Raw genomic sequence first — 27,709 nt, forward strand, 5'->3', positions numbered from 1 at the left:
TGTTTATACCTAAACTTCTTTAAGTGGGTAGTGGGGGTGTGCCTGGGGGTACAGTAGACGAGAGATGAAACCAAACATCTTGCAGGCCCAGGAGTATTCAGCCTCATTACTTGTTAGAAGCTCCTGGAAACTTTTGAAAAATCCCAATTCCCAGACCAATTAAATTAAACTTTCTGGGGGTGGGCCCTAGGTATCAGGATCTTCTAAAGGTCACCAGGTGATCCCTGTGTGTATGTCAGATAATGTGCTCAAAGACATTTGATGAATGTGGAGACATCCATTTTTTTAAAATTATAGTGTACTTGACATATAATGTTACATTAGTTTCAGGTGTACAACACAGGGATTCACCATTTTTATATATTATGAGGTCATCACCATGATAAATCTAGCTATTGTCTGTCACCCTACAAAGTTGTTCTATATTATTAACTATAGTCAATGTAGTATACCTTGTATCCCTGTGGCTTATTAATTTTATAACTGGAAGTTGTACCTCTTAATTCCCTTTCCCTATTTTGACTACCCACTTCCCAGGAACCACCACATTGTTCTCTGTATCTAGGAGTCTGGTTCTGTTTTGTTTTGTTCATTTTTTTTTTTTTTTTTTTAGATTCCACATATAAGTGGAATGCAGTATTTGTCTTTCTCTGACTTATTTCATTTAGTGTAGTACCCCAGGTCCATCCATGTTGTCACAAATGGTAAGATTTCATTCTTTTTTATGCCTGAATAATATTCCATTGTGTCTCTACACCACTTCTTTATCCATTCATCTCTCCGTGGACACTTGGACTGCCTCCATAATTTGGCTATTGTAAAAAATGCCACGATGAACATAGAGGTACCCATATTTCTACTAAAACAAACATAGATGGATCATGCATTAGAATGTAGAATCTGTATTCATAGAAGATGAGCCTGCAAGAGGGGCGCCTGGGTGGCTCAGTGGGTTAAAGCCTCTGCCCTCGGCTCAGGTCATGATCCCAGGGTCCTGGGATCGAGCCCCACATCGGGCTCTCTGCTCCACAGGGAGCCTGCTTCCTCCTTTCTCTCTGCCTGCCTCTCTGCCTAGTTGTGATTTCTCTCTGTCAAATAATAAAAAAAAAAAAGATGAGCCTACAAGAAATTCCAAGTGTGCAGTCTGTGGCTTCCAGCCACCCCCTGTTAGGAGAAATTGGATGGGAAGGTTTATGGAGGGTGAGTTACTGTAGCTCAGCTGTACTCATTATACTGATTAAGGTCCATGGTGGAGTGGCAATGTGTACTCATTTCTGTCTCAGTTTGCTGTGCTGTGAGGGGCCCCCGAGGCTCAGGGTACCATCGGGCATCCGAGGCAGCATCCTGAATTGCATGCAGAATCCCTAGGAAGAAGGAAATGAGCTCCTGACTGTTGGCCTTGCCAATGCCAACCTATGATGGCAAAGGCTCCGTTGGAGAATCAGTTTTGGAAAACCTATTTCCAGAGTCACTGGTCTGTGCATTTGTGTTAGATCCCCACAAATTCTTGACAGATTTCCTGTTCTTTCCTCTACTCATGGGCTTCCTTATCCTGGTCCTCAAGGTCAGGCAAGAGATTCTGAGCATCACCCAGAGTTTCCAATCCTCAGTGATCATTGAAACACCTTGGAACATGTTGAAAGTGCAATTTCAGGGGTTATGGGATGGAAACTGCTCATCTATATTATTAGAAAGCTGTAGAGGAGATTCTGATGATCAGAAAGGTTTGGGAAAACCCAGCCAACACATATAACCATAGAGCCCTCTCTACACATATGCACACGTGTGCCACAAACTCACACCCACACACAGAACAGAAGTGAAGCCAGATAGTCCATCATTCACACTTCCTGCCTACACCATCCCAGTCTCCTGCCATCTCTGTCCTCTTAGGCCTTGACTCCCAGGCCAGCACTTACCTGCAAGGCTGTTCTGTGGAATGGCCACTTGGAATTGTGGCCAGCACATTGGGCCATCACTCTGGACCTGGTCTTCCTCTGGATCTGCTGCTGATCCTGAGTGACCTTGGAGAACTTCTTCCTCTTTCTGGGCCTCAATGTTCCCACTAATGACATAAAAAGATTGAATTCAGTCAGCAGTTTCAATGTAGATCCAGAGAATCCTGCATTTTCTGTGAACATGAGTTGACAAACTGATTTACAGGACAGATTCAGCCCTCTGCCCTTGTTTTATAAATAAAAGTTTATTGGAACGGAGCCATGTTGTTTGTGGCTGCTCAAAGGCATAACCCAGAGGCAATGTGGAATAGCTGAGACAGAAACCATATGACCCCTTGTATTGAGGGTGCCAAGACCCCACACACGTTGAGTGATTCACTAGAAGGGCTCAGAGGACTCAGCAGTTATACCCTTGAATGTAGTCTATTTCCGCCATCAGATGAGGTCCAGAGGAATCCATGCTTAGGCTTCCCATGGTATTCTGCCTGTAGGAGACACGTTGAACATCTTCCTTCTTGTAGTATCAAAATGCAGCAGCATGTGGGCAGTATTTCTGTCCAGAGGAGATTGCTCAGGACCTGTGTTTTTAATGAAGAAGATTGAATTATTGATTAAGATTTTATTAATTTATTTGTCAGAGAGAGAGCATGCACAAGCAGGGGGAGTGGCAGGCAGAAGGAGAAACAGGCTTCTTGTAGAACAGGAAGCCTGATGTGGTGCTCAATTCCAGGACCCTGGGATCATGACCTGAGCTGAAGGCAGATGCTTAACCGACTGAGCCACCCAGGCATCCCAATGGGGAAATTTTATTAAGTGCACAGATACTTTCTGGCCATGTGGTCAGTCACACAGACCCCAGAATTCCTGACCTTCAAAAGGAAAGCAGGTGCTCACCGTAAATTTCCTTGCTTGCATAAGCAATCCAGGCAGGCTGGCACAGCAGAATTGAGTGCCCCAGACATCTGAAATGACTGTGTGACTTAGTACCAGGGGAACATCTTACCTAAGTTCCAAGACACCAGTCAAGAGCCATTCTTGCCAACAGGCCCTTTCGGACAACGTCACGCTGACTGTGGTAACTCTTTCCTGAAAACCTACAAAACCTAAAATATTTACTATTTGGCCTTTCCTAGGAAAAGTTACTAACTTTGAGCTGCAGTTACTATAGATGCCTATTAGGGGAGAGTTGATGACCTCTGATCCCCCCCCCCCCGCCCCAATTCCATCCACGTTGCTCTCTACCTCTGCTGCCACCAGCCTGGTCCAAACACCACAATCTCCCACTTGACAGGAGCCTCCTAACTGGTCTTCCAGAAAGATCTTTTGACCCTTGTAGGCCACTCTCATGCAGCAGCAGAGTGACCTTTCCTAAATATAAATATGACAGATACCTCTTTGCTTAAATCACTTCTGGGGTTTCCTGTGGTCTTTGGAATAAGATCCAAAGGGAAGGACCTCCAAGGGCTTCCTTGAACTGCCTCCTTGCTTCATCCCTCCTCCCTCCCTGCCTTTCTTAGTTCATCCCAGATACTGGCCTTCTTTCTGCCTTGGGACCTTTGCACATGCTGTCTCTCTGTTGAGAACATTCTCTCTTTCTTCCCCACATCCTCCTTCCCCACCTTGCCCCATAGCCACTCAGTTTAAACATCACATTTTCAGACAAGTTTTTCTCAGCTGCCAACCATTCACCCCCAAGGATTTCTACTTGTTTTCCAAAGCATTTACCATATGTACAATGGAATATTTACATATATACATATATATATGTCTGTATTACACGTATGATTCACTTGACGCCCATGCATTTGCTTAGCAGATACTTACTAAGTGGCTGCTCTGTATCAGGGATATAGTAGTAGACAGCAGACAAAACAATGACGTTTATATGCTAGTCAAGGAAGAAGGCAGAAAACAGAAGTAAAAATAAAACATGTAGTCCATTAAATGGTGACAAGACCCATGGAGACCAAGTATGGAGTGTCACGGAGAGAGCTTGAAAGAGAGCTGAAGTTTCCAGCATGGTGGCCAGGGAGGACCTCCCAGAGAAGACAGCTTGGAAGCAAGCACTGTATCTGCTTTGTCCACCATTGTGTCTCCAGTACCAGTGTCTGGTACATAATAGGTGCTCAGTAAATATTTGCTGAATGACTCTAAGAGCCAAAGTTATTTTGATTTTTGAAGGAAGGTTCTATTGTTTTTAGCTAAAATTCTAAAAACCTCCAGCTCACCAGATCTGAGAGTTATGTTTTTGATCTTCCATCACTGATGGCAAGGAAATGTGTATATTTGTGTGTGTGTGCATCCCAAAATCAACATGAGAGTTAACTGTGTGGGGCAGAGGTAAGGATAGTGACTGCAAGACAGAAGGTAAACAAAACTCCATGTAGCTGGTGTCTTTTGGAAGCTGGGGTATGTTGTGGGACGGGCCCAACATGGCTGAAAAGGGAGGAGGGAGCAGCCCTGAGCCTACTTTCTGTCTACTCCAGGGGGCTGAAAGGTTGGTGGTGGGTTGTATGGGCCCCCTGACTCTGTGGAGGGATCTTGACACCTCTTCAGACTTTCAAAGCTAGCATATCACACAGGTTTATCTCAGTGTGCGGAGGGAAGGCAGCCTGTGGGTGGTCAGTAGAACCACAGATCCAGGTCAGAGAGGCTGAGCTACTTGTCTGTTGCCACACAGCAGCTCAGTGGTCCAATTAGGACTTCGAGCCCAGGGTTCCTGGTTTTGGGCAAGAGAATACTAAATGAAGGAAGGTGATGTCTGAAGAAGAAAACAGCAGATCCACACGCCCCAGTTCTAAGCATTCTCATTTGTGCATACCCCAGGCCATGGTTTCCATCAGGAAGGCCCTGATTTCAATTCCCACTCTCCTGTTACTGGTGGTGCGGCCTCTGGCAAGGCTCCTCCCCTCTCCGGTGCCAAGTCCGCCTTCCCTACAATGAGGCTTATAGGTTGTACTTCCTGCCCCATCAGATGACTGGGAAGGTGAAGTATGATGACCCAGTCAGTGGAGGACTGTTTTTTTTTTCATTATAGTTATGTACTTATTTTCATGTGCATTAAAAAGAACAAAAAAACCAAAAACCTGGGATATCAGTCAACCACATCGAAACCATGACTTCATAGTTATTATTGCTAGAACGAAGCTGTATCTATGTACACTTACACACACATGCATATACATACTTGTATGTGATAAGGAGCCAGGTTCATTGGCAAGCAGCTATTCCATAAATACTAGAATGGGCATGGACTTGGCAAAACCAGTACCAGGAGAAGATGGTGGGCTGCAGTTTGGGGTAGAGCCAGGACTGGAGAATCATCTTGCGGTAGTGTTAGGACTTCAGGTAGCCGCTTGGTCCTGCTCAAAACAACGGAGGCATGACTCAAAATTAGAGAAAGTAGGTCAGAGCTGTCGGCTAGAAATCCTTAATCAGGAGATCAGAAAAAGGCTCAGTCTCTTGGTAGTTTTCTCCTTTTATCAGGTAGTATCTCCTTTGTTTTTCTGAGTAATGATCCTGACTTAGTTTCCCATTTGTGCTTCAGACTGCACCAGGAAGAAAGGTTCCCAGGGAGGTCTAGTGGTTCGGGTTGTTGAAGGGTGTGAACAGCCTTGTTTCTTGGGATTGATTTAGAAGTTGCAGTGTTCAGGCTTCCTGCAGCACCAGGGACAAAAGGGTTGATGGTGGAGCTACAAAACGGTCTCTTGTGGGTAAACAAGTGGGAAGGAGAGGGGATGGAGGTGGTGTACCCCAGGGACTAGGGCTGGTCAGAGGGGCCGCTGCCAGAGACGGTCAGGCCTCTGGCCTCAGAGCCCCATCTGTTCCCTGCACTGCTCTAGCCATTCCCAGAAGTGTGTGTGTTGGGGTGGGGGGTGCTCTTAGGTGGACTGAGGGCCAACAGAGGTAAAATGAGCACTTCCTGGGAGCCCTCTCTAGGCTGCCAACTCCAAGAGGACAGGGATCACGACCAGGATCCTGTGTACCACTCACCCGTGGCCAGAGCCCAGCGAAGCTGTTCCTTAGTACATCCCACAGATACCTGCTTCATGTCTACTATGTCACATGTTCAGTACATAGAATGAATAAGACCCTCTCCCCTTGTCCCCAAAGAGCCCACAGTCTGGTGGAAAAGGGAAGGGCCTCACCAGTCCTTGACTGGGTTGGTTTCCATCCATATAAGAAGGAAGACAGTTGGAGGAGATCAGAGCTTCTCATCCTTCCTTTGGTCTGTTGAGGAGAACGTGCACCTTGTTCTTAATGATGGTCCTCATGCCAAAGCATGTGAATAAGTCATGCCTGTTACATACCAAGGAAGATCCAAAGTAGCTGCTTCCTTGCCATCCCTTTCCCTCTTTTGCTTCCCAGGGGTGTCTGTGGGCAGAGGCTTCACGGGAGGGCTGACCGCTGGTGCTCCAGGCACTGGATGGACACCCCCACTTGCCTTCTGTGTCCTGCTGCTGGAAGGGCCAGCCCGTCCCAGCCATCCAGTAATAGCTGTGGAGCCTGTCTGTTATCATCAGAGCTTTACTTCTCTGGAAATACAGTTGGGGTTTTTTGAAGTCTTGGTGCCTGTGCACGTTAGCCGGGTAGGACAGGTAATAACCCACAGAAGGAAAATAACATTTGGGGTACCTCTGCCCCATAGAACACTCTTTCTCCCTGCAGCCCACATCAGCCAGAGTGACAAGGATGTGGGGCCTTTCTGTGACCCAGGATCTGCATGAATTCCAGCCCTGGCCTCCAGCTCCCTATCCCTGCTGCTTACAAGGGGTTCAGACATGCCTGTTTGCACTGTCATTTACATTTCTAAAGGAACACAGGGCTCCTGACTGGTGCAGCACTCTGGACCTCAGCTCCCTGGGGTGTTAGACAAGGGAAAAATCCTTTCAAGGGGTGCCCCTGGCCCCTCTGGGCTTGCGTGGCATTCTGCAGGAAGACTGATGAAGTGTTGATCTGGATAGGCAAATGCATTCACAGAGGCTCCCTCCTTCTGTCTCCCCAGCATTGAGGCAAGAGAATTCCAGAAAGCAGGTAAAGAGAGCTCAGCTGTGGGGAGCCAGGGAGCCAAGAACACCTTCCTCACAGAGTAACTATGAGGTCTAGAGAGAGAGTCGTGGAAGTCATTTTAAGGTGTAAAGGTAGTCTCCGTGGGAGCTTCCTGGCAGCCACCCTCTCTAAAATCACACTTTCCTTCACTCCCACCCCGCACTTCCTGTTCACACACCCCCCCTCCCCCGCCTTTGGTTTTTGCCATGACACCTGCCAACATCTAAGGCACCTTTCATTTTGTGTCATCACCCTCTCCTCACTAGAATGTTAGCTCCAGGAGGGCAGAGGACGAATCTGTTACATTCACTGTTAGGTCTCCCACCCCTGGAAACCGTGCCTGCCAACATTAAGTGCTCAGTCGGTATTTTTTGGAAAGAAGGAAGAATGGAAAAAAGAAAGGAAGGAAGGAACTGAAGGCAGGCAGGAAAGAAAGAAGGACGGACAGAGAGTTTCAGGAGGAGCCTCTGTGACTCCACGTTGCGGTGACCTAGCATGTCCTGCCGTCGGTCATAAGCTCTCCAGAGACAGGATTTGTAGTGCTGTGGAATCTAGTTTCCAGGAAAGGAAATTGAGTCACTCTGTTGCCATTGACCAGCTTGGTGTCCTTCAGGCTGTTTTCCCTTTACCTTTCAGGACTCAGCGTTCTCACCTATCCGTTGGGGTAAGAATACCCACCACACAGAGAAGTAAGTGTGCACGTGGTTGCAAGAGCACTTCTGGTTCTCGTTTTCGGTGCCCAGCCCAGGGTCTAGCATACAGTAGGTCTCTGGGGACACTGGTGGTGTTCTTCATTTGCCTCTATGTCACTGGCTCTGGACAGGATGAGTCGGAGCCCCACAGCCCAAGGGGGAGGCTTTGAACTCGGAACCAAGTGCCTTTATTGTGAATCCAGTAAATTAAGTTTCTCATCAAGAACTTGAAGCAACCCAGCAGCTTGCCTTCTTTGTTCCTCCGGCAATTTGCATTCTGTGGTCTCTTATAACTTTCTAAACATCTATTTGTCTTCACTGTCAGCCCTGTGTTCTCTCTGAAGTGTGGAGTGCTTCCACTCCATTTTTTTTCCCCCTCAAATTTTTATTTTCTGTTTTTTCAGTCTTTGGGGAATGGAGGGGCTTTTGCAGGAAATCACATTTTCCTTGCCCCAGATTCCTGCCACTCTCACTCTTCATTGTGTTTCAAGTGTGTGTTTTCAGGGCAAGAACAGAAAGGCCTGTCACAGATCCAAATCTTGGGGTCTGCTTTCCCAGGGTGTGCACACATTTTCCAAGTCAGTCTGTTCTATTGCAGGGAACTGGAGTCTGCGGCTAAGGTGTCCAAGTTTTGAAGGTGGGGTAGAAGAATGTCCAAACAGTGAGAGCATCTCAGAACACTAGAAATTACTCCACCTACCTACCCCACAAGAACAAATCAGGGAAAATAAGACCTTCATTTAAAACCTTACCTGATGAACCGAATGGTTTTGCCCATGGAATTGCTGCCACCTGGTGGCAGTGTACTCTGGTTCCAAATGGATCCAAGGAAAATATGGGCTCTTGGCTGCTGGACTTTGAAACCAAAATGTAAATAATGACATTGACTTACAGATGTTGGATACGTTTTTGAAAATATTGCAGACCTCACTGAACATGAGGGCTATTCCTTGAGACTGAAAATCAATCAAGGTTTCCTTTTGGTATATTTGATTCTGCGTCAGGGTCCCTGTTCTACCAGCATTATTTGTTGTCTCCTCAGTACCAGGCACTGGGGATACAGAATCAGATGACAGGATTCTTGTCTTCAAAAAGATGACAGTTTCTTGGGAGGGACACATAATTAAGTCAGCCATAAAAGTGTGAAGGGAGTTACTGGGGTTGGAATTCACCTGACACGGGTGTTCCCCTTCCAGTCACCAGGTGACCTCAAGAATTAGAGACACATTGCTGATCTAACACACACACTGAGAGGTAGTGAACATTTCCTCTTTTCTTGACTGCTTGAAATTCCTTAAGAGTTGCTACTCTGTGGAATCAGAATTCCGATATACTCCAAGGAGATTCTGTGTGTCACTGGGGCTCCTCATTAAATCCTTTCAGCCACAGGTTTACTCAAAGGGAGGTTTTACGAATTTTAGTTCTGAACTGTTTCAGCAACCCCTTATTAATCCATAGTCTCAGCGGTTGAAGAACTGCTTGGGTACATGTAAGAGTAGTGATTCTAGTGATTTCTTTAAGGCTGATTCTCTGACGGATGCTGTGCTTCACAAACTCACCATTTAATTAATCCTATTCACTGAATCAACAAATTCTTACTGAAAATTATTGTTTTCTACACCCAGGCACTAAGTCCTACATATAAGTACCTTAAATTCTTACTATCTGTAAGAGAGGACCTGAGGTTCTATTAACCTAAGAAAGGTTCTCTCTTATAGGTCATGAGAGTTTTAAAAACGTTTGTCCTAAGAATTTTTCAGATGAGGGGACTGAGGCTCCAAGAGGTTAAATCACTTGTCTTCTGCTGGCAGAGATAGCACTTGAACCCAGGTGACTCTGTAAAGGATACACTCCTAAAACCCTTTGTCTTATCTGATTTTTCTGGCCTTGCTCATACTCTGCAGCCCTAGGCTGCCCATCTTGGCTCTGGCATCTTCAAGCATCTCAGACCTACAGGACTACTTTACAAGAATCCTAGAATCTAGCATCAGGTGGCTTTAGTTCCCATCCAGTGCAGGAATCCCATCTGTAGTAACCTGATCAGTTTCTGATTGGTCCCACCTACCAGGAAACCTTTCACCTCCACTTTGGAACAACTGTTCAACTCACCTGGTTCCCAATGTTGAGACATTCACTCATTCTTGCATTTGCTTGTTCTCTCTTGATTCATCTGCCCCAAATTGTGCCCCACTTTGAGAGTATCTACCAGGGTTGAACATACTAATTTAAGTGCAGCTCAGACAACTAAGACACAAACCAGGCTCCTCTGGGCTAATAGAATAGCCTCCAAGTGGACTCCCTGCCCCTTACCAGTATTCCCTTCCTCACCCTGCAGACTGAGGGAGCTTTGAAAAAGGAATCCTGGCTTATGTAACTTCTTGGCATTGTTCCTTAAGTGTGTTGCGCCTTAATTCCTTGAATTGTTTGTAATAGCTATTCTAAAGTCTTTGTTAAATCTCACATCTCTTTTCCTTAGTGAATCGATCATATTTTCCTGTTTTTGTGCATACCTGCAGTTTTTGATTGAATACTGTGGATTGTAGTTGAATATTGTGGATACTATATTATAGATGCTCTGGATTCTGTTATCTTCCTCTGAAGAGTGTTGGTTTTTATTTGAATAGGTATTTCAATTACTGGCTGACACCTTAAACTTCTGTAGACTCAACTTTCTGTTTTCTTAATACAGATATGTGGAAATCTCAACCTGTTTCTTAAGACCCTCTAACTCAGTGGGACTTAGGTTCTAAACTCTTTGTCCTCTGGATATTTTGTCAGGGCTCTGTTTTAGGCCTTGTTAGGATGGGTCTAAAGTAGTTCTCTGTAATTCTTACTCTAGAGCACTGGTTCTCAACCAGGGAAAGTTTGCTTCCCAGGAGACTTTTGGCAATATTTGAAACTGTTAATTGTCACTGCTGTGTGTGCTACTGGCATCTGGTGAAAAGAGGCCAGGGATGCTGCTAAACATCATCCACTACACAGGACAGCCCCTGCAACAAAAAATTATGGGGCTCGAAATATCTGTAATGCCATGGTGGAGAAACTTTGCCTGGAGGCATTGTCCTTGCTCCTCAGTGAAGGTTGTTCTGTGTCTCAGCCAGATGCCAAAGCTGAATACTTGGTGCTGGCCAGATCTGTCCACTTTTATAGGCAGGATCTCCAGTCTCCCAGCCCTGTTCTTCCCCCTCCCACACTCCCTCTCCAGCCTCTAGTATCTCTGTTCCACTCTCAACCTGTAGTAGCACTATTTGGCCTTGGATGGGCTCACCCTGGACCTTTATAGCTCAGCTGTCAACCACAGCCTCACAGGGGACATCCCCATGGACTTCTGGGGCTCTGCTCTATACAGGTACCCCTTTCTGGTGCCCAGCACTATAGATTATAACTGTGTCAGCTGTCCCACACTCTGGCCCTGCCTCCTTGGCCCAGTGAGACTATGTGTTCTACTCAGACTCTAGCCCTCTGTGCTATAGTGAAAAAATTGTTCCCAGGTGGAATGCTGGGCAAAACCCCTGTGGAATTTCCCATCTCTTAGGAATACCAGCCCTGACCAGCATGTTATCCAATGCCTGAAACAGTTGTCTCTGCTATTTTGTCTGCTTTGATGGTTGTTTATGGAGGAGGACTAGTCTAATACCAGTCACTCAATCATGACCGGAAGCAGAGGTCTGACTTTTCTGCTTACAGTCCCCCCAGCAGCTTCCCCTTACACAAGGATTAACATCCAGACTCTTCACCGTGGCATCTTTGTGGCCTTGTTCCATCTCCCACATGGCCCTGGGCATTCTAGGCTCTTTCCTACCACAGACCCTGCCTATGTGGATTAGTGTTCTCTTAGATATTCCCATGGCCTGCTCCTTCTTGCCCTGCAAATCTCAGCTCCAAAGTCAGGTCACCTCTGGCCACCTGAGCTCACACCCCCCCCCCCACTAAACCCCATGACTTTCACCAAACGCCTGTTTTCTTTTATTCATGGGGCTAATGGTTCTCTGAAGCAGTCTCGTGTGTTGGTTGATGTGTTCACTTTTGGCCTCCCCCCATTAGTATGTAGCCATGTAACCAAAGAACTTCATGCACCATGGATTCCCCCGCCCCTGTCACACACAGCCTGGTGCATGTGAGTCCCTCAGTCAATACTGGACTGGTGGGTGGGTGGATGCCATACGATGGTTCTGATAAAGGACCACACATGGTCAGGAGAACAAAATTATTCCCAATTACACATCCTTAAGAGATTTTGTGAAACATACAGCCTTTGATTGGATCCCTGAAGGATAGAGAAGAGAAGGCTGTTTGGAGGTAAACAAAGACCAGACATAGGAAAGTCTGCAAATGCAAAGTGAATGGTCAGTAACTCAGTGTGGCTATAGGACAGGTTTTGTTGCAGGAAATCATAAGAAATAAGATTGAGACAGTAGACTGAGGCCCCATCACTGGAAACCTTGGGTGCCAAGCCCAAAGAGCTTAGGACTTCATTCACTGGCCAGGAGGGAGCTGTTGAAAGTTTCTGGGCCCGAGGTTGGTTGGCATGTATAGAGCTGTAACTTCAGAAGACTGCTTAGACAGGAGGGGCTCAGTAGAACTTGGCAGCAGAGTTTGAGAGTCAGAGTTGCGTTTGAATGCCTGCCTCTCACTCACCTCACTATGTGACCTTGAGCAGGCACTCACCCTCTCTGAGTCTCAGTTTCCTCTCTTGTAAGCCTCAACATCCAGTCTTTTGCTCATCTGCTTCCCTTGTAAACATAGTAAGATTAAATTAATCAGCAACATGTAAACTTCTCTAGGGGCAGAAAAAGAGAAAGCAAATAGAATGAGTTTGGAGGTGAGGAAAGAAGTGGACACATGTGTCAAATGACCTTGATTTTGGAGTGAGTGAGCAAAGTGAAGCAAGGAGGAAGCCCATCTGCCAAGGACAGTGGGGACTTTGTAACATCATAGGGGACACAAAAAGTGGCCCTTCAGTTGTGACCTCATGGGTTTATGCGCAGATGTGGTTGAAGTTAGTGCCATTGTTTGAATTCATCTGGCTACTTCCAGAAGCCCAACAGGTGCTGCAGAGGAAACATGGGCACATTTCAAAGAGATGTCAGCAAACCCTGAAGATGCACCTGCTCTCTGCCAGGTCTGACCATGTACTGGGATTACAAGGGGTGGGTTGGGCAGTGCTTTTGTTCTTGAGGATTTTGCATTCTCATAGGGAGAGAGGGATGTCACCAGGAATGGCTGCAGTGGGGGCCAGAGGGGACCATGGATGGTCTTGACCCCAGCTGTACCAGCACAGGAGAGGAGTGACCATGAGCCTTTCTCCTTGGATTCTTAGGCTGTTTTTTGTTTTTGTCTTATTTAGGATTCCAGCCTTATGTTTTTTCATCCAGCAAATATTATTGAGCACCTACTACATACCAGGCATTGTGCTGGCTAGGGCTTTACTTTTCAAATGAATCAGCAGAGGGTTGCCTGGATGGCTCAGGGGGTTAAGCCTCTGCCTTTAGCTCAGATCATGATCTCAGGGTCCTGGGATCGAGCCCTGCATAAGACTCTCTGCTCAGCGGGGAGCCTGCTTCCTACCCCCCCGCCCCCAGCCTGCCTCTCTACCTACTTGTGATCTCTTTCAAATAAATAAATAAAATCTAAAAAAAAAAAAAAAAAAAAGAATCAGCAGAAATGTGTCAAGTATCTACTCTTGCTGGACATTTGCTGGGCTCTATGAAATGGGGTGGGGTATGAGTAGTGTTTTCTAGGACAGGGGTTTTTTAATTGGGGAGGTTTTTGGCCCCCCTCCCCACAGTTGGACATAAAATTTTGTGCACTGAGCACATTCTTCTTTAATTAATAAACTTTCTAAAAGTAGTTTTAGCTTTACAAAAAAATGAAGCAGATACGACAAAGAATTCCCATATATGTCTTCACCCGTGTTCTGGTTTCCCTTATTATTTCCATTTTATATTAGTGTGGTGCATTTGCTACAGTTGATGAGACAATCTTGAGACATTGTTATTAACCACAGTTTACATTCAGGTTCATTCTTTGTGTTGTGCACTCTGTGCGTTTTGAGAAGTGCATAATGTATCTACCATACATCTGTCACTACAGTGTCCTACAGAAGAGCTCCACAGCCCTAAACATTCCCTGTGCTCCACCCACTCTTTCTTTTTTCCTTCCCTGAACCTCTGACAACAATGGATCTTTTTCTGTCTCCATAGCTGTGCCTTTTCCAGAACGTCATACAGCATGTAGCCTTTTCAGATGGACTTATTTCACCTAGTAATAAGCATTTTAGGTTTAGGTATGTCTTTTTGTGGCTTGACAGCTCATTTCTTTTTATCAATGAATAATATCCATTGGCAAGATGTACCATATTTGTTTATTCTTTCATTTATTGATGGATGTCCTGGGTACTTCCAAGCTGGGCAATCATGAATAAAGCTGCTAGACACATTTGTGTGCAGATATCTTCTTGAGCATGTTTTCCTTTAAAGGAGTCTGGCCACTCTCAACAATCGAGATCCCTGTTCTTGAGCTTTTGACCAGGGCTCTTGCATAGTATGGGGGTTACCATGGCTCATCCACTTACTCACTATAACAACCCTGGGCAAATTATTTGGGTCTCTGTGCCTTGATGGAGTGTTTTTAAAATCTGTAACAAAGGTTGTTGTGAGGATTAAATGAGATAGTCCTCATTCGTGATGTGTGTCACATCATGTCCAGTGCATAGTAAATGCTCAGTAAGTGTTGGCTGTTATTTTCTCTAAGAGATGAATGTACCTTTGATTTTATTTTTTTGACCAACACTTAAAGTTTTTTCCTACCTCTGCTCTGCATAGACTGATTTAACCTTCTCCTGTTGTCATAGAGTTTGCTTTTAAAACCCTGTGGAAAACAGGTATGGCAAAAAGAGAAGATACACATATTAGTGGAAGCTGCTATTATGCTAGGTGTGGTGGCTGAGTTAACTGACATTTTAAGACAATGGCTCTAAAACCATACTGCTCAAAATGTAGTCCCCAGACCACCAGCAGCATCAACATTATTTGACAGCTTGTTGAAAATGCAGACTTTCAGGCTCCATCCCAAACCTGTTCATCGGAGTCTGCATTTTAGCAACATCTCTCTCTGATTTGTATACACATGAACGTTTGAGGGGCAGTGGTTCAAGAAAGTATGCAGGGCAGGCTGAGAGCTTTCAGACAAGCAGTGAGGGCTGTGGTCAGAGGAAGGAGTGGGGCTGGGGCTGAGTGTTGGTGCTACCCACCTGCTCTGTCTCAAACTCCAGAGCAGAGGGTAGGAGAGACCACTCCAGGGATTCCAGCAAAGGTGGGGAGCTTCTTCTCAGGAATCATTTGGGAATAGAATGGACCCCTTCAGGGACTGCCCACCCTTTAGAATTATGCTGTCTATTACAGTAGCTGCAAGCCATATCTCGCTATTTAAATTTAAAGTAATTTAAATTAAATAAAAATTGAAGTTCAGTTTCCTCAGTTTGGTTAGACAAATTTCAGGTGGCTAGGAGCCACAGGTGGCTAGGAGCTACCATATTGTATAGAACAGATATAGAACATTTCTATCATGGCAGAAAATTCTATTGGACAGTAGTCCTCTAGATGAAAAATGGCCCAGGAAACAGGGACTTGGGGAGGTGGCAGTCTGGATACTGAAACTCAAATTGCTCCAGGCACTTGGAAGTGGAATGGTGACTCCTGGCTCTTTGAAGGAATGCTGTCAGTATTGTGAGTTCCTTCCTGTTCCTGTACCCCATAAGAGTTCAGAGAATGCCCATTGAAGAATCAGGACTGGAACTGTGGCTGCTCTTGTCTTGGGCAGAAAGCACAGCAACTGGAAGGCCATCCTGTGAGGTCCTGAGAAGGTGGTGATAGCTGCTCATTCAGTGGTTCTAGCTGAGAAGAAGAGGTCTTCCCCAGAACCCTGTGAAAAGACAGATGATGCTGAATTCATCAAAGTGGCTGTTGGCCAGTCTCATCCTTTTTCTGAAGAAGAAAATGCCATAAGATACAAAATTCCCTTCAAATTCCACATCCCTCTCCATCCTTGTTATGGTTATTTACTACTTTTTAAAATTCTGCTTTGTTACTTTCTAGAATTGATACTTGGATTTTACAATGTTTACCCATTTCTTTGCTCCCTGTTACTTTCACTCCTTTCTACTGGATTACATTTCCTTCGTACTGAAGTACATCCTTTAATAGTTCTTTGAGCAAGCCCCATAGGAACTAGCTCTCATAGTCTGTTCATGTCTGAACAGATATTTATTTTACTGTCACTCTTGACTGGTAGTTTAGCTGGGTATGGAATTCTAGGCTGGCAGTGCTAATGTTGCAGTTTAAGCTTGGGTGCCCACTTTACAGGAGCCAAGTTTGATCATACCCAAAGCTGGAAGTTCCGTGTTGAAAGTCCTGGTCTAAGGGGTAGGATTTTCTAACAACTCATTCATCATAGGACAGTCCTTTTCCAGCTCCTTGCCTTTTGCAGTAAGCCCATTCAGATTTAAGTCATGCTCAAGGGTTGTAATCTTAATTCTAGCCTTGAAAAGGAGTTTAAATATCAGTCGTCTCTTTCTGGTTGGATATCCCCATGGGTTACTGAGTCTGTTTCTACTCCTCCTCTTTCAGCTTTGACTTCTCTCATTCTGATATCTGGAAGAATTTTCTATCTTTTCAAACTAGGCTGTGATTTTAAATGGCTATGTTATTTTATGTGTTTTTGTATCTCCCACAAAATTATGTTTAACTCTCAGTATTTTCTTCTCTTCATCTGCTAGTCTTGGATGTGACATACTGAGTTCAGGTAGCACATTAAGGGAATTGGCCCTTACTCATTTGTGCTTAATTTAGCAGCTCAGTCTTATTTGTGAAGTGATTTTGTGGTGATTTCGTATTTCATACTACCCATTGAATATATTTTCTGACAGTAAATTTGCTTCCAGCACATAGAGTAAGATCATATTCATCAGGATAAAAAACTCATGGAGCCCATTTATTTGCTATTTTAACAAGTTTGAAAGTCAGTATCTAGGCTTATTTTCTTCTTTTGTGGATGAGTAGCTGAGTGCCCGAGAAAGGACATGACTTACCCAAGTCCTCAGTTAGTGGAGAACTGGACTGGAATGCAGAACCTACAGTTGAAACACCTGTCATATTTCTATCCCTTTGAGTTTTTTTTTCCCATCTGTGAAGTTAAGAGGTTAGACTAGACATGCAATCAGCTCCTGACTGCCTAGTTTTGTGACATGGGCAGACCACTTAACCTGTCTGGGCTTCTCTCTTAATAAGCCCTACCCTTTGTACCTTGGATGATCGTTAAGAGTAACAAACATGTTGATAGGTACAACAGAACCCTGAGAAACACAAGGGTTGCAGAGAGGTGCATGTAGTTCTTATAATTAAGATGCTGCGACTGCCTCCTGCCACTCCTCCTTAGTTAGGAAGAAGTCTGCTTTGCACATACAATGTGTTCTGATGATTTCTGACCCAGCACAGATTAGAGCAAGGAAAGCAAGGATCTCTTCTGTCTGTAAGCAGCAAGATGACAGGGCTTTGATACATCTTAGTTTGCTGGGATTGTGACATTTGATGTTCTTCTCTGTGAAAACTCACTGGTGTGTGAATCTCATGTTCCACTTCCCTCACTTCTCATATGCAAACCAAGCACTGGAAACCCCTGCAGGGCGAGTGCTAAGTCCTGCATAATGTTCACAAAGAGGTCAAACATATCTCCTTCTCCTTGATGAGAGCCTTAGAGATGTTCTAAATATGAGGGGCCCGTGGGCAAAGCTCAGCCTCCAATGTTGTAAGGGCCTTGGTCCTTGCATTTCCTACCCTCCCCTGCCCCGAGAAGGCAGTGTTGCATAGTCGGAAACTCCCATGCTCAGAATCAGTTCTGTCCCTGACCTTGAAAAGACATTGTCCATCCTTATGCCACTGTTCCCTCAGGCATAAAATTAGGATATCAGGTAAAATCACTGGTTTTCAGTCTTTTCATTACCAGTAGCCCTTTACTTTTCTTTTCTCCCTTATGACCCATTCCCATGGGCTGCTTCATGCCAGTAGGAAACTCCTATTAGCAATTGCATGTGTCTGATTAATAAAAGGTAGCAGAACCTAGGAATTATTCTTTAAAATGTCCTTTGTGAAAATGAGACCCAGAGATCTGAGATGATTTATCTGCAGTCATGTGAATGTTTTTATGTTCTAAATCATCCATATGCCTCCAAGGCTATGCATGATAGTGCATTAAGATTTCTCCTGGCCATACAACTAAGAAAGGAGCATCAGGTGAACATCATTCTAAGCAAGTATGTGGTTAACTTCCTTGTGGGGAAATCCAAAGTATACTTGATCAATTATCCAAGACTACCCTTACAAATCATAAACAAAATCTTACTCAACCAGCCCTCTCCCATGGTGGGGACTTGCATATGGCCCAGCACACAGCAAGTGCTCACTACATCCTTCTGTAGAATGTGGTCATCATCTCAGTACTTCATTAATGCCTGGGAAAGTTGGTGCCATGATAACTGTTTACACCTCAGAATGGGCAACAGTGAAGACACAGAGTGGGAAAGAAAGAAAGGGTTCTGTCTAAGAAAGACAGGAAAATAAATAAATAAATTACAGGCATGGTCTTCTTAGTGAATGCCTCAGAACCAAATGTTAAATGAATCTCTATAGTTGTACATAGATGACGGGGGACTGGGGACTACCTACTTCTCTATTGCTCCTCCTCCTCTCATGAACCCTGGAAGGTTGTTCCACCTCATTCAGAAGAGAATGGTGGCTGAAAATGAGGTTTAACAACTCAGATAAATCCATGAATTGCTGCTGGATGATTTAAGGAATTCAGAAGGGTTTTCAACCATTGAGGCGATGTCAAGGAGGAGAGAAAAGGAATCTCAGAAAAACCCACATATTTTCAGATTGGAGGCTGACTCTGGGTTTGGCTTCTGACTGTCCCTAGAGCCACAGAGGGATTGCCTCAATTTACCCCTCACTGATGTGATCATGAATTACTGCTCACAAAGCATATGTCTTCTCACTAGTGCATCCCTGGGAAGCATTTCCCTCCCGAGTTTGTAGATATGAGTCAGCTCAGTGAGCCCACCACTTCCCGCTGCTGACATGGGAACTTCCCCTCTTCATCTTGTTGGTTCTGCCTGCACAGGGAGCACCCACAAATCCACCACCTAGATTCTGCCATCAGTATTTTGCTCTTTCTGCTTCATCACAGACCTCTCCAAGCCTTCTATCCATCCATCTATCCATCCACTTAATTTATTTTTAGATACATTTCAGAGTAAGCTGCATACATCTGCACACTACCCCCTAGGTACTTCAACATTCATGTTTGATTTACTTTGGAAATGATCATTCTTGTGTTCCTTAAGCCAGTGCCCATGGAAGTTGCTAAGAGAAGCATGAGGAATGAGGTCAGCCCCTCACTCATGGCAGCTTTGCCCAGAGCCAAGGCCACAGTCATGGAGCATCATTTGGGAGGGAGTGTGGTGGCAGCCTGTCAGTGCTTCCTGTTAGTCCATGTGCAAGGTTAGCCATCCTTCCTGGGTTCTCTCCCTCTAAGACCTTGCTGTGATTAGGAAGGTGGGGTCAGTCTGCAGGTGGAAGGCAGCCTGCCGTGCCACTGTGGTGACTCACTCACTCCATCACCTGGATCTGCTTTGACTCTCTGCCCTGGGGGCCAGGGTTCCCAAGGATCTGGTGTTGTTTAAAACTCTTACCTCTCTCTATTTGAATGGGCAGAAGGGAGGCAGTGTGGATCAGGTGGCCCTGGGGCTGTGGAGTTTTTGTTTTTGTTTTTAAGATTTTATTTATGAGAGAGAGGGTGAGAGAGAGAGCGCACACACAAGTTGGGGGAGGCAGGGAGAGAGAAGCAGACTCCCACTGAGTAGGAGCCCGGTGCAGGGCTCGATCCTAGGACCTTGAGATCATGACCTGCGCTGAAGGCAGACATTTAACTGACTGAGCCACCCTGGTTGACAAGAATGTAGGGAGGTAGAAGGAGAACCATATGTAGGTAGGTGTGGGCAGGTCACCACATGTCAGGCACCAAATCCATCTGTGCTTTGGGCCTGTGAGGCTGGTCATCCTGGGCACTTTCCTCTTGGCAGAAGTGGTGGCTGTCTCATGGGACGATTCAAAGGAGGGCTTTGGGATCAGACAGATCTGGGTTTTAATCTTCCATTTACTGGCTAGGTGATGAAGGGCCACCTCCACAGCCTCTCTAGGCTTCAATATCCCCATCTGTAAATAGAGAAAATCAGAGTACCTAGCTCAAAGCGTTGTTGGAGGGACTGAGATAATCATCAGCCTTGTAGGGCCCCAGTGAAAAGAGTGAGGCATGTGAGGGTTTGAGAACCTCATTTTCTACTACTGAGATAATAGAAAAAAATGCACTTATATTTTTTTGGAGCAAATGGTGTCTGCATCCCCTCGTGGTACTCATGTAAACAGCGTGCATAGCTCCTCGAAGGCCCATAGGGAGATGGAAAGTTTCCCCTCTGTTCTCAATCCTGATGCTGCCCACACGTGTAGTCCTAGGGAAAGGGGGAGGTCCTGAATGAAGCCTGGGGAGCCCAGTTCCCTGGGGTTTGTTTGTGGGGCGTAGGAGAGGATATGTGAGCTTGGGAGTAGGCTTGGCCCCTCCTGGGAACACTCACCCCGGCATGGAAAGAAGGCCAGGGCTCTGGGGCCTGTCCAGAATAGATGACTTTTCTTCTGCTTCTCCCCCTGGGACACACCTACTCGGCTTCCCACACTCTTCAAAGACTCTTTCTCAAGCCAGAAGTAATGACCCCTCTCTGGCCCCTCAGCCCCTCCCACTGGATGCAGCATTTACTGTGAGTCAGGTACCAGTGTGTACTCTACGCACATTGTCTTGTTTTGTGTCTGGAACAAAGCCGGCACCCTGGAGCTGTTGTTCTTCCACCAATACCCATGAAGAAACTGAGGTTCAAAGAAGTGGCTTCCCTGAGGTCACCCAGCAGAGCTGGCACCGAACCAGATTTGATCCTGTAGACCGGGAAGGTGCTTGTCTGACTTCCTTTTCCCTTGTTCACTTGCTGGATTGCAAGCTCCTGAGCAGGAAATAGGGATCTGAATTTGTTTGCATATTCTCCACCCCAGCAGATACATGATGCTCAGAAAGTATTGTGGAGGGGATTAACTGTTTAAAGTTTCTTAGAGCAGAAAACCTCAGCGATTTCTACTCTAACTTTCAATGCAGTGCAAGAATTTCCTCACTGCATCCCCAATTACTTAGCAAAAGGGAGATCATCCTAGGGCTGAAGCTCTCTGCCAGGGACAAAGCTTTGTTGTTGCTATGACTGTCCCCACACCCCCACCACCATGGATCCCCTCCGGGAGGCTCTTTGGAACAATAATTTGAGTGCTTTCCCATTCACTTTCAGAGTTCTGTTTCCCAAGGGAGTAAGTAGCATCTTCCTGCAACCTCTGTACAGCCACCACAGGCATTTTCCCCAAGTCAGAGCATTTTCCAGCCAAACATACCGTGATGAATGAAATACCAGCTCTGTAAATCCATGGGGTCCAGGAAGGTGTGTTCCACCCCCTCTCTATGTCTTTTGCTTAGCTTAGAAGCATCTTCTGGGGCAACTTCATATAGATCTTTCTTTTCCCTGACTGCTAGGCCTTTGCTGATACCATTTGCTCATTATTAGAACACCCTTCCTCTTCCTTCCGGCCTCCAGGCCAGGACAAGTGCTGAAAATCCCTTGGAAATGTCTATTTCCATGAGTGGGAAATCATTCTCCTCTTCCTTTAATAAAGTCTCTCTGCTCCTGTGTTTGATTTGAAGTCTGTTCCTGGAGGGGGGCAGGAGCATAAACTCTGGGGTGTCACAGTGTCTTCCTGGGCTTTCAAGACTGGAGGGTTGAAACACCCCAAGGAAAATGAGTCTCAGCTGACCCCAAAACATATCCTTGCTCTGGGGCATCAGAGCTAGAAGACCATTTTCATAGGTTTTAGCTCACTTACCAATTCAGACTGGTGGTAGAATTCTACCACAGCTGGACGGAGGGTAAGAGCATGTTGCAAATGATTAGCAATATCTGTCATGAGAAGAAGGGTTGGGGGGGACACATTACTGATTAACGGTGTGTAGGGCAGGAATTGGAGTGGGATTGATTAACAATGTCTGCCATAGGAAGCAACAGGAGTGAAATCGATTAGCAATGTCTGCCCTGGGCAGGAATTAGAGTGCGATGTGTGTACCCCATATTTGTCATCTGAACTACAATCCAGTTTCCTTGCAGATTAGAAGACTGAAGCTGGGAGAGAGAATTTTAGGGAGAACACACAGGACCTATCAGGGCAACCTGGGATTGGAACCAGGTGTTCTGAACCTGTCAATCTGGCGCATACTGTACTTGGTCTCGTAGCCAGGACTCTGCATGAGGCTTGAATACTCTGTTCCTGTGGTCTGGAAATGCTAAGCAGCTGTGGGCTTTCAGCACATAGTTTTGAGTGTTTACCATGTGCCAGGCAGTGCATGAAGTGCTAGGGGTGCATCAAAGAAAAAGTAAATGAAAGTCCTTGCTCTTATTGAGGCTTTGTTCTAGTTGGAGGAGACAGACAATAAGCAATGAATATAATGATGTGACTCAATGTATTTACTTCTTTGTCTCTGGCAGATGCAGAGGTAGCTGCCTTTACTAACTGTGGCTGTTTCATTTTTCATGTTCCTCTCAAGGGAGTCCTTTCTCAATGTATGTGACCACTTGGCTCTCCCAGGGTGTGGGGCATCCTAGCGTGCCTTTGCTTTCCCTGGCTCCCTGCCTTGAATCAGCTCCATGATTCCTAGAGGAGAGAGCGGTTATGGCAGGAGATGATGAGAGTTCATCTTGGCTGCTTGCTCCTTTGACACAGGACAATGAGCCACTTTGGGGCTGGGTTGGAAGCTGATGTCTGGTTTGGCCCAGAAGCTCCTGGCCTTTTGCTCCCAGGGATGGGATGTGGATTCTGCAGCCCAACCACTGATGCCAGTTCAGATTCCTCCTGCCTCAGTGGTTCTCAGCCAGGGCCGGAGAGGATCACTTAGAAACACATGGGAGCCTGATTCTGGGTTCTGTGATGACTGAGACTGCCTCTAGCATTTAGAGAGTGGGAGCCAGTGAAGCAATGCCCCCTGCAGTGAATGGGACATTTTGCACAGTGCATTGTCCTGTCCAAAATGCCACTTGCATTTCCCTAGAGGAACACTGTTGGCCTAAAATGCAACCCCCCAAGGGTGCATGGACAGCTGTGAGACAAGCTCAGGACAGGGGACATGCTATCTTCAGGTCTTGCTCATGCTTTCTGGTACTCAGAACCTCTTCTGTTTAGTCATTTGGTAAAACGGGGCACAGTTGTCCCATGGGATGGATTAAGGGGTAGACATGCACAGGCCTCAGGATTCTACCTCAGGAGGCCTGGAGGTCATTGCCATCAGCCCAGTGCCAGCAACCACCCATCTACTCCCTCAGTGCTCTGTGACTGGGACATGGCTATCCAGCCTCCGGGCAGAGACCCAGCCACAGTGACCCTGCTCCCTGCTCCACACAAAAGGGCCACCAGGGTTAGCCTACACACCCAGGCTCCCCCCCACAGAACTGAACGCCTCCTCACCGCCCGCGGTGCAACCCTTCAGCCCAATGACACTTTACTGGCAGGGCAGTTGGCAGGGTCCCCGGTGGCCCCGGGGGCCGGCTGCCCAGGGAAGCGCTTGGCTCCAGAGCCAGAGGCTGCAGAACATATTTCCAGTGGGACTTCCAAGCCAAGAGCTTCTGCCCCTTCCCACCACTGTTCCCACTGGCCCTGCCTGCCTGCCCAGCACATTAGCATTTAAATATATCCAGAGTAGACTCCCCCATAGCCCTCTCCCCACCATTGAATCCACTAGGGAGGGAGCATTTGAATCCTTCTCCCTCCTGACTCCCTTCCCACATAATGGCCATACTGTATTCATCAGCTTCTGTATGTGGCATTAGCAGAAAGAAGGAGAGAGGGCGCCTAGCAACCCAGAGGGGGCTGAGAAAGAGGTGGGAAGGAAGTGATTTTCATGTAATTATTCACTTCTACAAAAGCCGTTGTCAGGTACACACTGGAAACACAGCTGTTGTATTATTCTCCTAACCTACTTTTAATCTTTTGAGAATCTTTACCAATATAAAAGGAGAAAAGAAAGAGCTTAACTCAGCCATTTTCTGCCGGGCCATATAAGTTATGTTTCAGCCTCAGTCAAAGGGTTTGCTTACAAAAGTTGTGTTGTGTATGTGCGTTTGTGTGTCTGTGTGTGGCTGCCTGTATGAAAAGAAAATGTTAAAGAGACAAAGGGCTCTGGCTTGTGAGCCCCTGGAGGGCCACCAAGCCCTGTCCTGGCTACTCAGGTCTCAAAGCCAAATGCTGCATGTGTTGTTGGGACAGGCGGTTTTCACGTATGTTCTTGGCCTGGCATTGGGACTGTAAGGAGTCTGGGAGCGATGAGATGTTGGCTCCTTCTGCCCCTCATGGTCGTGTCCACGTTCCAGGCCCTAAAAGTAAGTGAGTCTACGGTAGTGAAGGGTGGCTGCAGTGTTTGGTGCTGCTCAGAAATCTGATTGGTTCACCTGGTCTCGAGGGGCTGGGAGAGTAGGAAAGAGGCAGGAGCTGGTTTTCGTGGTATAGTTGAGAAGCGTTAGCCCTGAAAAGAAATCAGATTAAGGGAATCTTAATCTTAAGATTGTGTACCTTACATTCACTGTATCTTTCACGGATGAAGTAGTTGAAGTTCAGAGAGGTGAAGTAACTTGCCCAGGGTTGTATAGCAGGTAAGTGGACAAGCAGGTCTCCAACCTGGGTCTTCCTGATCCCAAAGCTCTCACCCTTTCCTTAAGCCACAGCAAGGCTTGGAGTCAGGCATCTGACAGAATCCATCCTATTTAACTTATTCCCTCTGGGCATGGTCTTCCAGAGGGCAGGCCAGGTTCCAGAGGCTCATTTGTCCCTAAGGGTAACCCCTCACACAGCAACCAGTGTGCACATCTCTCCAAAGCTGGAGGGACGTGTGACTTCACCTCTCTGGGCATTCGTTTTTTTATCTATAAAAAGGGGATGATCATAGCTCAACAGTGAGTCTAATACTTGCAAAGCCTTTAGAATAGCCCCTGGTGTGTTCTCGGCCCGAACAGAGATGAGCTGGGATGGTGATGGCCGGCGTCACTGTCACCACACACCTCCTCCCCCTAGTGGCAGGACGGGTGATGCTGCATTTGTCAGAGAGCCCAGTGTCAGGGCCACACTGCCACCAACTCCAGGACACAGCAGGCCTGCCGACTGGCATCAGCTTTGGTGCACACAGGCACTGCCCCTCTGCTCTGACGGACGGCTCCGTGTGTAGGCCTGAAAGTACATTTCGAGGGGGCTTCTTCCTCTAGTCCATGCTGCACAAGACACCATAGAGGAGACCTTCAGCTCCAGTCTCCTCAGGCTCCCAGGGCGGCAGCTGCATCTTTACCGAGCAAGGCCCTGGGCCCCACGGCCCTGCGACCTCAGCCCGTGTAGTCCCTGTTTGCTCCTCTCCACCAGATGTGGGGTTGCTGCTTCTCTGCATTGGTGTGTGGTCCGTCCTGCGAGAATGTGAGCCCCTTGAGGGAAGACGGTGCCTGGCACAGGGTGGATACCCAGTGCATGGGTATTAGAGGGAAAAAGAGAGAAGAGGTTTTTTTTTTTCTTCCAGACTTTTGAATACTGGTATATCCTGAGGAGGGATGAATGTTGACTAAATACTACCATTTGTTAGAGCTCATGGCTGGGTTTCTGAGCACTTCCTTAGTGCCCTACAAGAGCTAGGCACTGTGTTGAATATCTGTTGCACACACATTATCTTTTTAAGCTTTTGTATATAAGAGAAAAAGAGGAAGATGCTAACCACATATGCACAAGGACCTTCTCCTTGGTTCGGCCTGAGCTGGATAAGTCTTTTCTCTCTAAGACATGAAGCTTTCACTTCCAAACATCTAAGAGATGAGACATTCCACATATATGGACAAGATGGGCATGTGGGGAGAGAGTAAGTATGCGTCTGGCCCTGCACACAGCTGTCTCTAACCTGGGGATAATCATGCCCACCTTAGGGCAGCTCTGGGTCACAGAATATAAGCAGGTGCTTTATGAACTGTGAAAGGATCTCCATGTGGACAGGGGCAGCCAGTACTGAGCATCTATCATGACAAATGTGGCTTCTAAGTGGGGGTAGGGAAGAATTTGTCCTTGTCTGTCCATCCTTCTTTGCTCTCCCTGCTTATATCATTGAGGACCTACTCTGTGCAGTGTAGTACTGGGCCTTGAGGGTCTAGTTGGGAAGGCTGGTTGCACTCTGACCCATTGCTTTCTGTACCTACTGTGCACCAGGGCTCATTGGAACTGGTTGCCCTGAAAGGGATGAGGTTGACCCGAAGTTAGAGGGAGGGACCACCTCTCTTCTAAAGGGGCCCTGCTCCCCTGTTCCCATGCAAATCTGTTCTCCAAACCTCTGAATGTGGACCGCCCACATTCATGCTGCCAGAACGCCCCCCATTCATTGCTGTAGAACATGGGGAGTGATCCGTTTCTCAGCTACTGACCCAGCTTCCTTAGGGTTTGTTTTGTGGAGACTATTTTCCCTTCAAATTGTGTTGAGAAAAGGAAGCCCTTTCTCCACTGAGCTGCCCCCTTTCTAGCATCCTGGGAGATGCTGGTCAATGGAGTTCAGTTGCCTGGTCTTCCTTTCATTGAGGTGGGGTTGCCTTTGTCCTTGACTGGACAGCTACAGAGCTGTTTAAATCCTAGCTAGACTCCAGGCCTACTCAGCACACCAGGAGGCCCCAGCTTTTCTCTGTAAAACAGGGAGCCAGGGTGTTACGTGTTCAAACCTGACTCTACCTGATAAGCTGTTTGACCTTGTATGGATTCATTTCCTCTTCTATAAAAATGGAGAAACAGTACTTATGTTACTGAGATGCTTATGTAAATGATGAGATCATGTCCACAGAAGCCTTGAGTACAGGATAGGTTTTCAACAAACATTAACTCAAGTTTTCCACTTCTTTTTTTTTTTTTTAATATTTTATTTATTTATTTGACAGAGAGAGAGGTCACAAGTAGGCAGAGAGGCAGGCAGAGAGAGAGGGAGAAACAGGCTCCCCACTGAGCAGAGAGCCCGATGCGGGGCTCGATCCCAGGACCCTGAGATCATGACCCGAGCCAAAGGCAGAGGCTTAAACCACTGAGCCACCCAGGCGCCCCAAGTTTTCCACTTCTTAAGACATCATCAAACTGGTGGAAGTGTTCATGAATATTGCCAGTCTGTTTTATTATTCTCCCTTTTCCCTTTTTATCAAGTTATTCCAGTAGCCACCATTAATCTTAGTTGATCTCTGGGTGCCCATGGAATTCCACGTTGAAGAGAGAAGTAGGGAAATACACTTTTGTGATAATGCCTGTAGCAGAAATAATGATATGTGTCCACAAACCAGATCAGTATTTCCTTTTCTCATCCTTGGTAAGTAGGAAGACTACATTTCCCAGATTCCTTTGATTTTAGCTTGGGACCATGCAACTTGGTTCTGCCCAGCTGTATGTGGGCAGAAGCGATACATGCAACAACTACATCTAGCTCTTAAAACTTCCCAGGCTAACGTCCAGTGTTTTGTTCCTTGCATCAGAGGGTGTGTTGATGATAAGGCAGAAGGTCTTGTAAGGCCAGTCACTGGATTGAAGAACACCCCTTCACAATTTGGGTCTGGCTTTTTGTTGGCAAAAAAATACATTTTTGTTGTGCTAAGCCATTGAGATTTGGGGGATTTATTGTTTATTCCTGCATAGCCCAGCAGTAATTATCTTAATACATATAGCAGCTCCCTGGTAAATTAACTAATTCCTTCCCTGATGAAAAAGAAGGCTGACAGCTGGAGCCCTGTTGCATTTTTGCAATGATAGGCATATGTTTAAGAACAAAGACACACCTCAG

General features: G+C 46.3%; 1 protein-coding gene across 1 annotated transcript in view; it reads left to right on the forward strand.

The window, feature by feature from the left end:
• SLC6A11 (solute carrier family 6 member 11) overlaps window positions 1-27,709 on the forward strand; it is a 128,633-nt gene that overhangs the window by 62,177 nt on the left and 38,747 nt on the right. The gene's annotated exons all lie outside the window — the stretch shown is intronic.

Source organism: Meles meles, chromosome 20 (genome assembly GCF_922984935.1).
Source record: "Meles meles chromosome 20, mMelMel3.1 paternal haplotype, whole genome shotgun sequence".
In the NCBI taxonomy this organism is placed as follows: Eukaryota; Metazoa; Chordata; class Mammalia; order Carnivora; family Mustelidae; genus Meles; species Meles meles.